This window comes from Meriones unguiculatus, chromosome X (genome assembly GCF_030254825.1).
Source record: "Meriones unguiculatus strain TT.TT164.6M chromosome X, Bangor_MerUng_6.1, whole genome shotgun sequence".
Lineage (NCBI taxonomy): Eukaryota > Metazoa > Chordata > Mammalia > Rodentia > Muridae > Meriones > Meriones unguiculatus.
The window spans coordinates 116,077,273-116,089,881 of NC_083369.1; positions in this window are offsets into that span (position 1 = coordinate 116,077,273).

Consider the following 12,609-nt stretch of genomic DNA (forward strand, 5'->3'; position numbering starts at 1 on the left):
TCCCAGAAGCAGAAAGACACACACTGAATAAACTCACTCATATAGATATGTAATATAAGATAAACCTACCGAAATCTGTCCATCTAAATAAACTAATCGAGAGAGGAGCCTGAGTAAAATGCTCAATCCCTATCCTGAAAGGCAAAGAAGAAGGACATCAGAAGAAGAAGAAAACAGGAAACAACCTAGGAACCTGCCACAGAGGGCCTCTGAAAGGCTCTGCACTGCAGGCTATCAAAGCAGACGCTGAGACTTATGGCCAACTGTTGGGCAGTACTTATTGAATCTTATGTAGGAAGTGGGAAATAGTAAGATCTGGAGAGGACAGGAGCTCCACAAGGAGAGCAAGAGAACCAGAAAATTTGAACACAGTCTTCCCAGAGACTCATACTCCAACCAAGTACCATGCATGGAGATAACCTAGAACCCCTGCACAGATGTAGCCCATGGCAGTTTAGTGTCCACGTGGGTTCCATAGTAATGGGAAGAGGGACTGCCTCTAACACAAACTGATTGGCTTGCTCTTTCACCTGCCCCTAAAGGGGAAGCAGCCTTACCAGGCCACAGAAGATAACAGTGCAGCCACTTCTGATGAGATCTGATAGACTAAGATTGGAAGGAAGGAGAGAAGGAGCTCCACTATCAGTGGACTTGGGGAAGGGCATGCATGAAGAAGGGGAGGGAAAGTGGGATCGAGATGGGAGGAGGGAGGGGCTTATGGGGGGATACAAAGTGAATAAAGTGTAATTAATAAAAAGGAAGAAAAGAAAAAATTAACAACAACAACAACAACAAAAGAAATAGGACTGAAGTTCTCTTTTTTTGTTGGGTCTTTGTGTGGTTTAGGTATGAAGGTGACTATGGCTTCATAGAATGAGTTTGATAATATTCCTTTTGTTTCTATATTGTAGAATAATTTGAGCAGTATTGGTGTTAGCACTTCCTTGAAAGTCTGGTAGAATTCTGAGCTGAGACCATCCGGCCCATTTTTTTTTTTTTTTTTTTTTTTTTTTTTTTGGAGGGGAGACTGTTAATGGCTGCTTCAATTTCAGTTTCCTTTGGGGATATAGGGCTACTCAATCTTTCTACATGATCTTGACTCAATGTTGGTAGATGGATTCTATCAAGAAAATTGTCCATTTCATTTAGATTTTCAAATTTTGTGCCATATATCCTTTTATAGTATGACCTAATGATTGTTTGGATTTCATCAGTGTCTGTAGTTATGTCACCCTTTTCATTTCTGATTTTGCTGATTTGGATAGATTCTCTCTGCCTTTTAGTTAGAGTGGCTAAGATGCCAAAGATACACTTGCAGAAATGAAATCAGGTATGTGCATTTGCAGAGAAAAATGTGAATGTGTAGGTCAGAATTCCAGCTCATTGTTGGACAGTTATTCCCCCAAGACAAAGTAGCACTAGTTGGATTATACATTTGCCCCTTCTTTTTAAAATATTATGTCTAAATTAGGTGTAAATATGTATGCCTGTGTGGGTATGTGAATTTGTGTGTGCAGGTGCCCACAGAGCTCAGAAGAGGGCATCTGGTATCCTGGAGCTAGAATTGCAGGTGCCTATGAGCTGCCAATGTGTGTGCTAGAAATGGAACTCAGGTTCTCTTCTAAGAGCACTCTTTTTTTTTAATTAAATTTAATTTTTTTTACATTAATAACATTTTATTAGCTTTGTATCCAACTTGTAGCCCAATCCTACCCTACTTCCCTTACTTCCTTCCATGCCCCTCTCTAAGTCCACTGATAGGGGAGGTCTTCCTCCCCTTCCATCTGACACTAGCTTATCAGGTCTCATCAGGACTGGGTACAATATCCTCCTCTGTGGTCTAGCAGTGCTGCTTCTTCCTGGGGGTGTCAAAGATCAAGCCACTGAGTTCATGTCAGAGACAGTCCCTGTTCTCCTTACTAGGGAACCCACTTGGATATTGAGATGCCACGGGCTACATGAGATCAAGGGTTCCAGGTTATATCCATAAATGGACCTTTGTTGGAGTACGAGTCTCAGAAAAGTCCCCTGTGCCCAGATATTTTGGTTCTGTTACTCTCCTTTTGCATCTCCTATCCTATCCAGGTCTTAAAAACTCCCCCTTCATTCATATGATTCCCTACACTCTGCCCAAACATTGTAATGAGTCTCATCATCTGCTTTGATACACTGATAGGTAGAGTCTTTAAGAGGTCCTCTGTGGTAGGCATCTTCAACAAATGGTGCTGTTCTAACTGGACTTCTACACGCAGAAAAATGAAAATAGATCCATATTCATCATCCTGCACGAAACTAAAGTCCAAGTGGATCAAAGACCTCCACAGAAAACCAGATACACTAGATCGGTTAGAAGAAAAATTGGGGAAGAGCCTAGAACTTATTGGCACATGAGACAGCTTCCTGAACACAACACCAACAGTACAGGCTCTAAAAGCAACAATCAATAAATGGGACTTCATGAAACTGAAAAACTGTAAAGCAAAAGACACTGTCATCAGAACGAAACGACAGACTACAGACTGGGAAAGGATCTTCACCGACCCTATATCTGACAGAGGGCTGATATCCAGCATATATAAAGAACTAAAGAAGTTAGAAAGCAATAAATCAAGTAACCCAATTAAAAACCGGGGAATGGAGCTAAATAGAGAATTCTCTGTAGAGGAATATAGAATGGCAGAGAAACACTTAAAGAGATGCTCAACATCCTTAGCCATCAGGGAGACCCAAATCAAAATGACCCTGAGATTTCACCGTATACCCATCAGAATGGCTGAGATGAATAACTCAAGTGACAACACACTCTGGAGAGGTTGTGGAGAAAGGGGAACCCTCCTCCATTGCTGGTGGGAATGTAAACTGGTACAACCACTTTGGAAGTTAATCTGGTGCTTTCCTATAGCACTGCTAGGCATATACCCAAAATTTGCTCAAGTACACAACAAGGACATTTGCTCAACCATGTTTGTAACCTTTATTTGTAATAGCCAGAACCTGGAAACAACCCAGATGTCCCTCAGCAAAGGAATGGGTACAGAAATTGTGGTATTTTTACACAATGGAATACTAATCAGCAATCAAAAATGAGAAAATCTTGAAATTGCAGGAAAATGGGATCTAGAAAAGCTCATTCTGAGTGAGGTACCCCAGAAGAAGACACACATGGTATATACTCACTCATATATCATAAGATATGATAAGCATAATGAAATCTATATACCTAAAGAAGATAAACAAGAAAGAATACCCGGGGGAAGATGATTAATCCTCACTTAGAAAGACAAATAGAATGTGTATTGGACTTTAGAGAAAACAAGTAACAGGACAGGAGCCTACTGCAGAGGGTCTCTGAAAGACTCTACCTAGCAGTGCATCAAAGCAGATACTAAGATTCATAACCAAAACTTAGGCAAAGTGCAGGGAATCATAGGAAAGAAGGTGGAGTTAGTATGACATGGAAAGGATAAGAGATCAAGGACCAAATATATCTGGGCACAGGGGTCTTTTCTGAGACTGACACTCCACCAAGGACCATGTATGGATATAACCTAGAACCTCTGCTCAGATGAAACCCATGGTAGCTCAGTAACCAACTGGTTTCCCATAGGAACAGGAACAGGGACTATTTCTGACAGGAACTCAATGGCAGGCTCTTTGACCTCTCCACCCCACAAGGGAGGAGCAGTCCTGCTATGCCACAGAGGAGGACTTTGCAGCCAGTCTGGAAGATACCTGATAAAACAGGGTCAGATGAAAGGGGAGGAGGTCCTCCCCATCAGTGGACTTGGAAAGGGGCAGGGAGGAGATGAGTGACGGAGGGCTTGGGAGGGAATGAGGGATAGGGATACAGCTGGGATACAGAGTTAATGAAATGTAACTAATAATAAAAAATTAAATTAAATTAAAAATAAAAAAAGAACTGAACTCAGAAAAGGAGTGGCTTTGGGCTAAGCAGCTATGCAGACTGGGACCGACTCTTAGGTTTACATAGTACAGTAAGAACTACAGAAAACCTTTCCTGTTCCTTGGCTTATCTAACACTTTATCCCAAATCCCACTTAACAGCAGTACCCATGGTAAGCTGTTTTGTGATTGGAGGGGAGCCCACATAGCCTATGCACCTGCTTATCACAAGTGACCTGTGATCAGAGGAATCTCTGGTACCGTCTGTTTGGATTAACACACAGGGTGAAATTTTTCCAATGGAGGCCCTATTTTCCTTCTCAAAAACTGTCTTTCCTATGGTAGACTCTTAGAATTCCCTTTGATTGTTGCCAGCTGCGTGATCGTCTTGCCAGCAAGAACGCACAAGGTCAACAGGATCCTTCTGCAACAGGCTTTATTACAGTCAAGTGATGAAAGGAGGAGAGAGCCGTGGGACCGGCCCCACGACGCTCGGGGCGGCAGCGCGGCCATGGCACTGGCCTGGCCACCTCGCGGGCGTGGGCGGAGCTCGCATCGGCCAATGGACTCCACAGCATCCTGCGGGCCGCGCAACCCCTGGGCGGGGAGAGACGAAGGAGAGACTTAGCCCCGAAGTGGCGCTGTTTATATAAGTCCGGGTCGCACCTAAGTGACTTGTCATACCCTGATTGGCTGCTCACTCTTCACCCCTGGGCAGTGGCTTGGTGCCCTTTTGCAACCCGCACATGCGTCCTGGAGGTTCTTTACAGTTCTGAGGGCGGATGTCAGCGCCACTAGATGGCCTCTGAGTCTCAGCTCTCCACATCTCCCCCTTTTGTTTTAAATATAGCAAGTCCCCTTCCGCCGACGAGGTGCTGTGCCAATTTATTTGAGAGCATAACCAACATCTGAGCCTGGTGGAAGGCAATGCTCAGCCCTTACCCGTCATTGGAGCAACCTCCTCACAGCGAGGCTGTCCTGTCTTAGGTGGGCGGAGACTTATTTGCACTTTTCCGTCACTGACTTTCCAGACCGTTTGATTTTTATACTCATAAGGAGACAACATGGAATCGCACCCATCCCCGTGCAATGGGAACACGTCCCCGGAAGTGCAAGGGCTGCTAATCCAGTCTCATCCAATTTTGTGGCACTACAACTACAAAGGCAGAGGTAACCTTGCTGTTTATCATACTTTTAACATGGAAAGCCAAACCTCGGGAGACGAGCCTTGCTCTAGGTCTGCTAGTGCTTGTGTGATCACCACCTTGTCACGTTTTTGTTGGGTTTTGAGTTTGCAGAACAACCAAAGTAAAAACACTAAGCCACAACATAATGCTGCACCAAACATTCCAACCCCCACCCAATCTTTAAAATAAGAAAAGGCGGAAGAAACCCAGGATAATAAGCCATCTGTGAGCGATGAATCCACTCGAGTAGAATTAGTGGTCACCACCGCCGCCCTTAATTCTTCAAGTAGTAGCAGGTGTATTTGTTGAAAGATCATCTTCAGCTGCCACGACCTTTTGCGTGAGGCACTCAGGTACCCAGAATGGATTGTTTTCTTCCTGTGGGAAAACACAGACAGCTCCCCTGGATCTTATTAAGATAGGATCCGAGCCTTTCCATTGACCAGTCAAGACATCCTTCCATTTGACCATTTCCTTAGCCTATCAGGCTCTAAGCAGTGGCGATAAGCCGCCAAGTGGCCCTGACTGTCCAAATTTAAAAAATTGAGAGTAAAGAGTGCCAAGAAAACACTCACTCGTGGCACTGAGGGAAGAGCCTCCTCGACTCCCCCTTTTTGTTTTATTAAGTAGGATTTTAGAGTGTGATGAGCACGTTTAATAATACCCTGTCCTTGAGGGTTATATGGGAGACCCATTAGGTGGGTCACTCCCATTTGATGACAAAACTGTCCAAATTTTTGAGAAGTATAGGCTGGCCCATTGTCAGTTTTTAGAATTTTGGGCTTTCCCCAGACACTCCATGCCTCCAGGCAATGTTGAATAACATGGGCTGCCTTTTCTCCAGTCAGGGGACAAGCAAACATAACTCCAGAGCAAGTATCAACGGAAACATGCAAATATTGAAGTTTATCAAAAAATGAAATGTGGGTAACATCCATCTGGCACACTTGTAGCGGACGGATTCCTCTGGGATTAATCCCAACATGAGGCATAGGTAAGAACTGACAACAATTTTGACATTGGGTAACAATATCTCTAGCTTCTTTTCTAGTTATGTCAAATCGATGACGCAATGTCTAAGCTGTAACATGAAATTTTTTATGAAACTCCTTAGCCAATTCTAAATTTGAAAGGAGGGCAAATGCAATCATCTTTGTGGCTCGATCTGCCAGGTCATTTCCATGGGACATGGGCCCCGGTAGACCGGAATGAGCCCTAATATGTGTAATAAAAACAGGGGATCTTCTGGTAATTAAGGCAAACTGAATCCTTTGAAAAAATTTTGCAAGCTTGCTAGATGCTTTAATCAATCCAGCAGCCTCTAAGATTTTGGTTGCATTTACCACATAACTAGAAACAGAAACAATATTTAAAGGACCTGGAAATTTTTCCAAAACTTTTAGCACTACTAAACATTCCACAGTTTGAGGTGAGGTCTCATGATATTGCTTAGAAACAACTTTATTATTAACCACATAAGCTCCCACTCCTGTTTTTGACCCATCTGTATAAACCACCAGTCCATCCCGAAGTGGTTCCTGGGACGTTACATGCGGGAAGACTACCTCTTGAGTTAAAGCAAATTGCAAAATAAGGTGTTGAGGGTAATGATTATCAATTAAACCACTAAAGGAGGTAACTAACACCACCCAAGTATCAGAGGTAGCAGTCAATACCTGAACTTGGTGAGCTGTATAAGGCACTATTAAGAACTTTAGCTCCTTCCCAAAGTATGTAATGGCTGTTTTTAACCCACGAAGTGCAAGTTGAACAACTGCATCCAGATACCATTCAATAATTTTTGCAGGAGAAGCATTGGGATGAACCCACACTAAGAGTCCATCTTGCCATAATACAGCAGTTGGTAAATGTTTAGTTTTAATGACACACAGGTCAAAGGTCTTAGTTTCATCTACACGTTTTAATTGGGCATCTTCTAAAGCGTTTTCTACCACTTGCAGGGCACGGCTTGCAGCCGGTGTTAAGACTCTGGGTGAAGAAATATGAGCATCCCCTTCCAAAATATCAAATAGGGGTTTTAATTTAGCAGAAGGAATCTTTAAAAACGGCCTAAGCCAATTTATATCACCTAATAATATTTGAAAATCATTTAAGGTATGTAAATGATCCCCGTGAATTTCTATTTTCTGAGGAACTATTCGTTCCGGATAAATAACAGTCCCTAGAAAGGAACCTACTTCTGAAATTTGGACCTTTTTAGTGGTAATATGCAATCCCCATTGTTGCAGGGTTTTTTGCAACAAAGGATATGGCATTAAAATTGAACAGTACCTGAACAAAATGGTGGCAAACTCATAGCTCCACCCTCTTTATGTCTGGACCAGTATGGCGGCTGGCCACGTGTAACTGAACTCAGCTGGAAACCCTAAACAAACATGGCAGCCAAACTACAGCTTCACGTGCTTTCCATTGCTGAACCATCATGGCGGCAGGCCATGTGCTAGCATTAGCACAGGCTGCGACTGACAACACCAAGTACAGCCACTAGGTGGTGCTGATACAGTAAACACTGTGGAGCATCTATAATCCCCCACAACCAAAAGTTCTTAGTGATTAAACAAGCTTTAGAATCAACTGCTTAACAGAACAATTTTAAACTGTAAGAATTATTTTAGCCATACCAAACCTATCAGCTAGAATTTTTTCCTTAAAAGAGCATAAAAAAGATTTTGTAATGAACAATCACCAGCCCTTTAACTGAATTATGTGGAGAGCACACGGGAGGCAGGGCCTCCTTGCCCGAATCAAAGATGGTGCCGGCCACATGGGGCGGGCCCCCTTGCCCGAATTAAAGATGGAGCCGGCCACATGGAAACCTCTGATATATCCCAAGGTTCCGCCCATTTTTCCCAAAGCAAAGATGGCTGCGCCCAGTTACTGGCCACGTGGAAGCCTCTGATGAAAGCCAGGATGCCTGCGCCCAGGCATATAGCGGGAATTTTAATTTTATTGGATAAAGAGGCTTTTCTTTTGGGTTTTTTCTTCTACTTTTACCTTTCTCTCCCAGGGCGTTCTTTCCCTTACCTCTCGCTTCTGTGGCTTTAACATCCACAGAAGGGCCTTTTTTCTTAGAGACGTCTCTATTTCTATCCATTGGGGCCCCTAATTTTTTGTCACGTTCTGTTTCTGACATGCCGTCTTGTATCTCCTCTAACACTCCCTTAGTGCCTACTCTTAGCCTTTTGTTAATCTCTTCCCTTCCGAGGCCGCCCTCAAGCTTGTACGAAATCAAAAGAAAGAGGGCTAGGGCAACGATAACAACAGGGAAGGCAATAAGGGCTTCTGCTAGCTGAAATGAAAAATGAGATAAATCAATATCGAACATGCCTCTCAGGACTAACCTCGATGTTGCAGTTCTGAATCCTCCCTGCAAACGGGGGCTCTCCTTGGTGGCACCGGCAGTGGCAGGGTCCCTGCTTCTTGGGTGGTTCTATCCTGGGTTTCGGCACCAGATGTTACGAGCCACGTGATTGTCTCGCCAGCAAGAACGCATAGGGACAACAGGATCCTTTTGCAACAGGCTTTATTACAGTCAAGCGATGAAAGGAGGAGAGAGCCGTGGGACCGGCCCCACGACGCTCGGGGCGGCAGTGTGGCCACGGCACGGGCCTGGCCACCTTGCAGGCGCGGGCGGCACTCGCATCTGCCGACGGGCCTTGGCCGGGGCGGGCAATCCCCGGGCAGGGAGAGACGAAGGAGAGACTTAGCCCCGAAGTGGCGCTGTTTATATAAGCCCTGGTCGCACCTAAGTGACTTGTCATACCCTGATTGGCTGCTCACTCTTCACCCCTGGGCAGTGGCTTGGCGCCCTTTCGCAATCCGCACATGCGTCCTGGAGGTTCTTTACAGTTCTGAGGGCAGATGTCAGCGCCATTAGATGGCCTCTGAGTCTCAGCTCTCCACATTTGATTTATGAAGGAACTGCTTTAGGAGAGTCTCTCATATCATCCCTGCTTCTAAGGGTGAACATGAATTACAGAGCAGTACAATCTCATGATGCTAGTGATGTTAGTGAAGTTAGTGATATTGGGAAAGATCTTTCCTCACATAAGAAGCACTGTAAAAGAGTGGAGCTGTAAGAGGTATAAGGTCCAGGGCCTGGAATCAGCCCTCTGATTCTCTTCTACAACCAGTTCCCTTCCAGAGCCCAAAATTGTTCCAAGAGTAAGGAAGATAATTTGTGCTATTACATATACACATTCCTGAAAATTTGTCCACTCTTATTTGCAAGTCACACGAGTGACACAATGGACTTTCTGATAGTTGTTCTGTCAGGGATTCCTGTAAGCTGTTTGGCATTTCCTTCCTTCATTGTATCCAGTAAAACTGGCAGCATGTCTTTGTGCTTGTAAGCCCTGAGCATCAGTGCACTTATTTCATATTTCGGGGCATAACTCCTAAACTAAGGCTTTTCCTCCTACCCTTGAAAGGAGAAAACAGAGGTCCTAGCAGCTCTCTTACCTCAAAATGTAAGGTGAGCATTGAACTGAGTCAAAGACTGAGATCTATACCTACTACTGCAAGCTTAAAGAAGCTATTTTTAGCAAAGTAATGACATTGGGTGGGGAATTCCTAAACTTGCTTGGACATTAGATACTTTGTGATTCTGGGAACTGGGTCAGAAGATAAACTACAGTCTGGTTCCTGTCTCATGGGTGTGTGCCTAATGATTTAGATTTGTTTCTGTAAAGCTCCCTGGGAGCTCAGATGAGGGAGGAATTATCAGGTCACCCATGCGGTTTTCTCTCAACTTGAAGGAAGTCTGTGGGATCCAAATATCACTGCTTGTAAGAAGAATGAGAAGATGGTTGAAGTGAATTTTGCAACCAATCAAGTTGGAAATACATACACGGTTCTCATTCAAAGGAACCTGTTGTTGGGTTTTTCTAGAGTGTTGGAGGTACTCTCCCCTTCATTCCCTTCATCACTGCTACATCCCCAATCTCTAGCTATGATATCTTGAAGGAAAATACACTTTTGGATACTTTAAATAGGTTTTCTTTCAAGATATCCCAAAACTAACTGCTATCTCAACATGCTAGGCTATCTTGATCACTGTAGCAGAAACAAGGCCCAGTACACATCCTGGGTACAATAAGTCTAGGATCAAATAAAGGCAGAAACTCTAGGCTTCTGAAGGGAGTCCTATTTCACACAGTCTGATGCATCCGAAGTCAGTCAAGAAGACTGACAGGTTTCCTCACTGATGGTCTGTCTACTCACTTGGACCTTATAGCTCTTGACTTTGTTTCACTTATTCACACCAGAATAAACTGACATGGATATCTGTAGCCATTTTGGTGGATGAGGAAAGTGAAGGTGCTGTCATTCAGGTGATTTACAGTGATCTGGGAAGGGAAGGACACTAGAAAATTAGTTGTTCCAGCATGGATGCTTTCTGAATGTGAATGTATGGTGGAATGCTAGGGACTGAACCTAGGACTTCTTGAGTTCTAAGTAAGTATTCAACAACTGATACATACTAACCCTCTGATTCATCTTTTAAACGATGGCAAGTCTTTTACCAATAGTCCTCCTCAAGCGTGCTATCAGGGACACCTTATTAGTCTTTACAGTGGTAAGATCAGGAGGCTGATTCTGCCTCTCTGGTGTCTTTTCTTGCACTAGTGACTGCTGTCTTGTCAAAGTGCTTTTGCTTCTATTTTCTACCACGGATCCTCAGAGTAATTCTGAGATAGGACAGCCATTTTATTTCTCCAAAGCCTCAGTTTTAATTTAAAAGAGAATCTTCAAAGGTTTGCTGCTGGAAGGCTGGAGTGCAGGTCAATGCCTGAACTCTGGAGAGCAATTGTTTGCCTTCTGGGGGCCTCAGGTGGCCCATGTAGAAACAGGAAGTGAGGCCCTTGTAGGATTCAGAGGGTCACAGAGCAACACAGCCACACACAAGTCATTCTCCATGCCCTCTAACATGAAGAGCTCAGGGTGGCCAAGAAAGCCGACACTGGCAAAACTGTAACTGCACGTTTTAGGATGTCATAGACCTTTCTAGTGCCAGGGAACTCACCTACTATTGTCTAGGGAGAATATTTCTATATTTATTAGGATGTAGCCTCCTTTTTAGATAAGGAAAATACCATGTCATTACCATGCAAAAAGTTCAAGGGCATTGTAGATATTTTCGTCTTGGGTCACCAGGTTGGATTTATGGACTAAAGAACTTTAACCAAGTGAAAAATTGTTGACCATGCCAAGAGGTGAAAACAGACAAACAGAAAAGAGGGGGGAATTTGTGATAGAAATGTGGACAATGCAGAATGTCTCCTGGGCACTTTCTGACCTTGCCTTTTCCTTAGTTGACTCTGTATTTACGCACCTGTGGCAATGACTGCATGCAACATGAAGGAACATTTGTGTTATGCTCAGAGACAAGTGCTCCCTTCCCTCCCAATAACAGTAAGTACCTGTCATTACCACAGGATGGTCAGAGTGTCAAGACATACAAATCCCCTTTGATAATAACAGGTTATGCCGTGTCTGTGAGGAGCATTAGGAGGTCCCTGCCAGTGTACTCTGATCTGATGTAACAAACAATGTCTATGCTACCCCAGAGATCTCATAACTAAGTAAAAAGAAAGGCTTTTCAAACAGAAAATACAGAAGGGGAAAAAAGAACAAAATGGTTGTTGAAAGTATCACAATGCTATGGAATGGGAGTCAAAGGCTGGTATGAGAACAGGGACTCGGTCCATGAGGGAGTATACATTTCAAGGCATTCCAATTCTCTCTGAATCCTATTTGATTAACAAATCAGGAATATTGGCAAGAAAAGATACCTCACTGATACCAGCATGTTCTGAAAAATGTCTCTGGATTTAGAGATATGTCAGTTCTTTTGACTAACAATGGACTGACACTATGTTCTGAAACTAGTCCCGGGGGTGGGACCAAACGATGAGCTTTAGATGACTTTAGATCCCTTACAAGCTTTAGATAACTATCCCTATACCTTGACTTTTATGTGGGCACACAGCTATGTGTGCATTATGTATCTATGGTCATCCCAAGGAACAAAAATTATTCAATCAACAAAAAAAAGCAGCATTCATATTCTAGTTGCCACGGTGAAAATGCTTTTATGCTTAAGGAATAGAAACCTGAGTTTAGAGAATGGCCCCTAATTCAGTGCCTAAAATCACTTGCTATCTGGATCTTGCAAACTAGTTCCCATGGTGATAGAAAGAACAAATGCCCTAAAGTTGTCCTCTGACCTCCACACATACACTATGGCACATGTGTGCCTGAATTTATATACATTTTTTGTTATTGTTGTTGTGAGCCTACCTATAATGGATGAACCATCACTCCAGCCCACAGTAATAAATTTTAAGTAACTTGGATATTGGGAACCCTTAACAGGAGACCCTGAAAGGCCTTTAAGCACTTGGTTTGAAAAGGTTTAAATTTCTGAGAAGCGGAGTAAAAAAATCAATTTACAAAGAGAGGGCAAAAGTAGCTTAGTTTGTTAGGGTGACTGAGC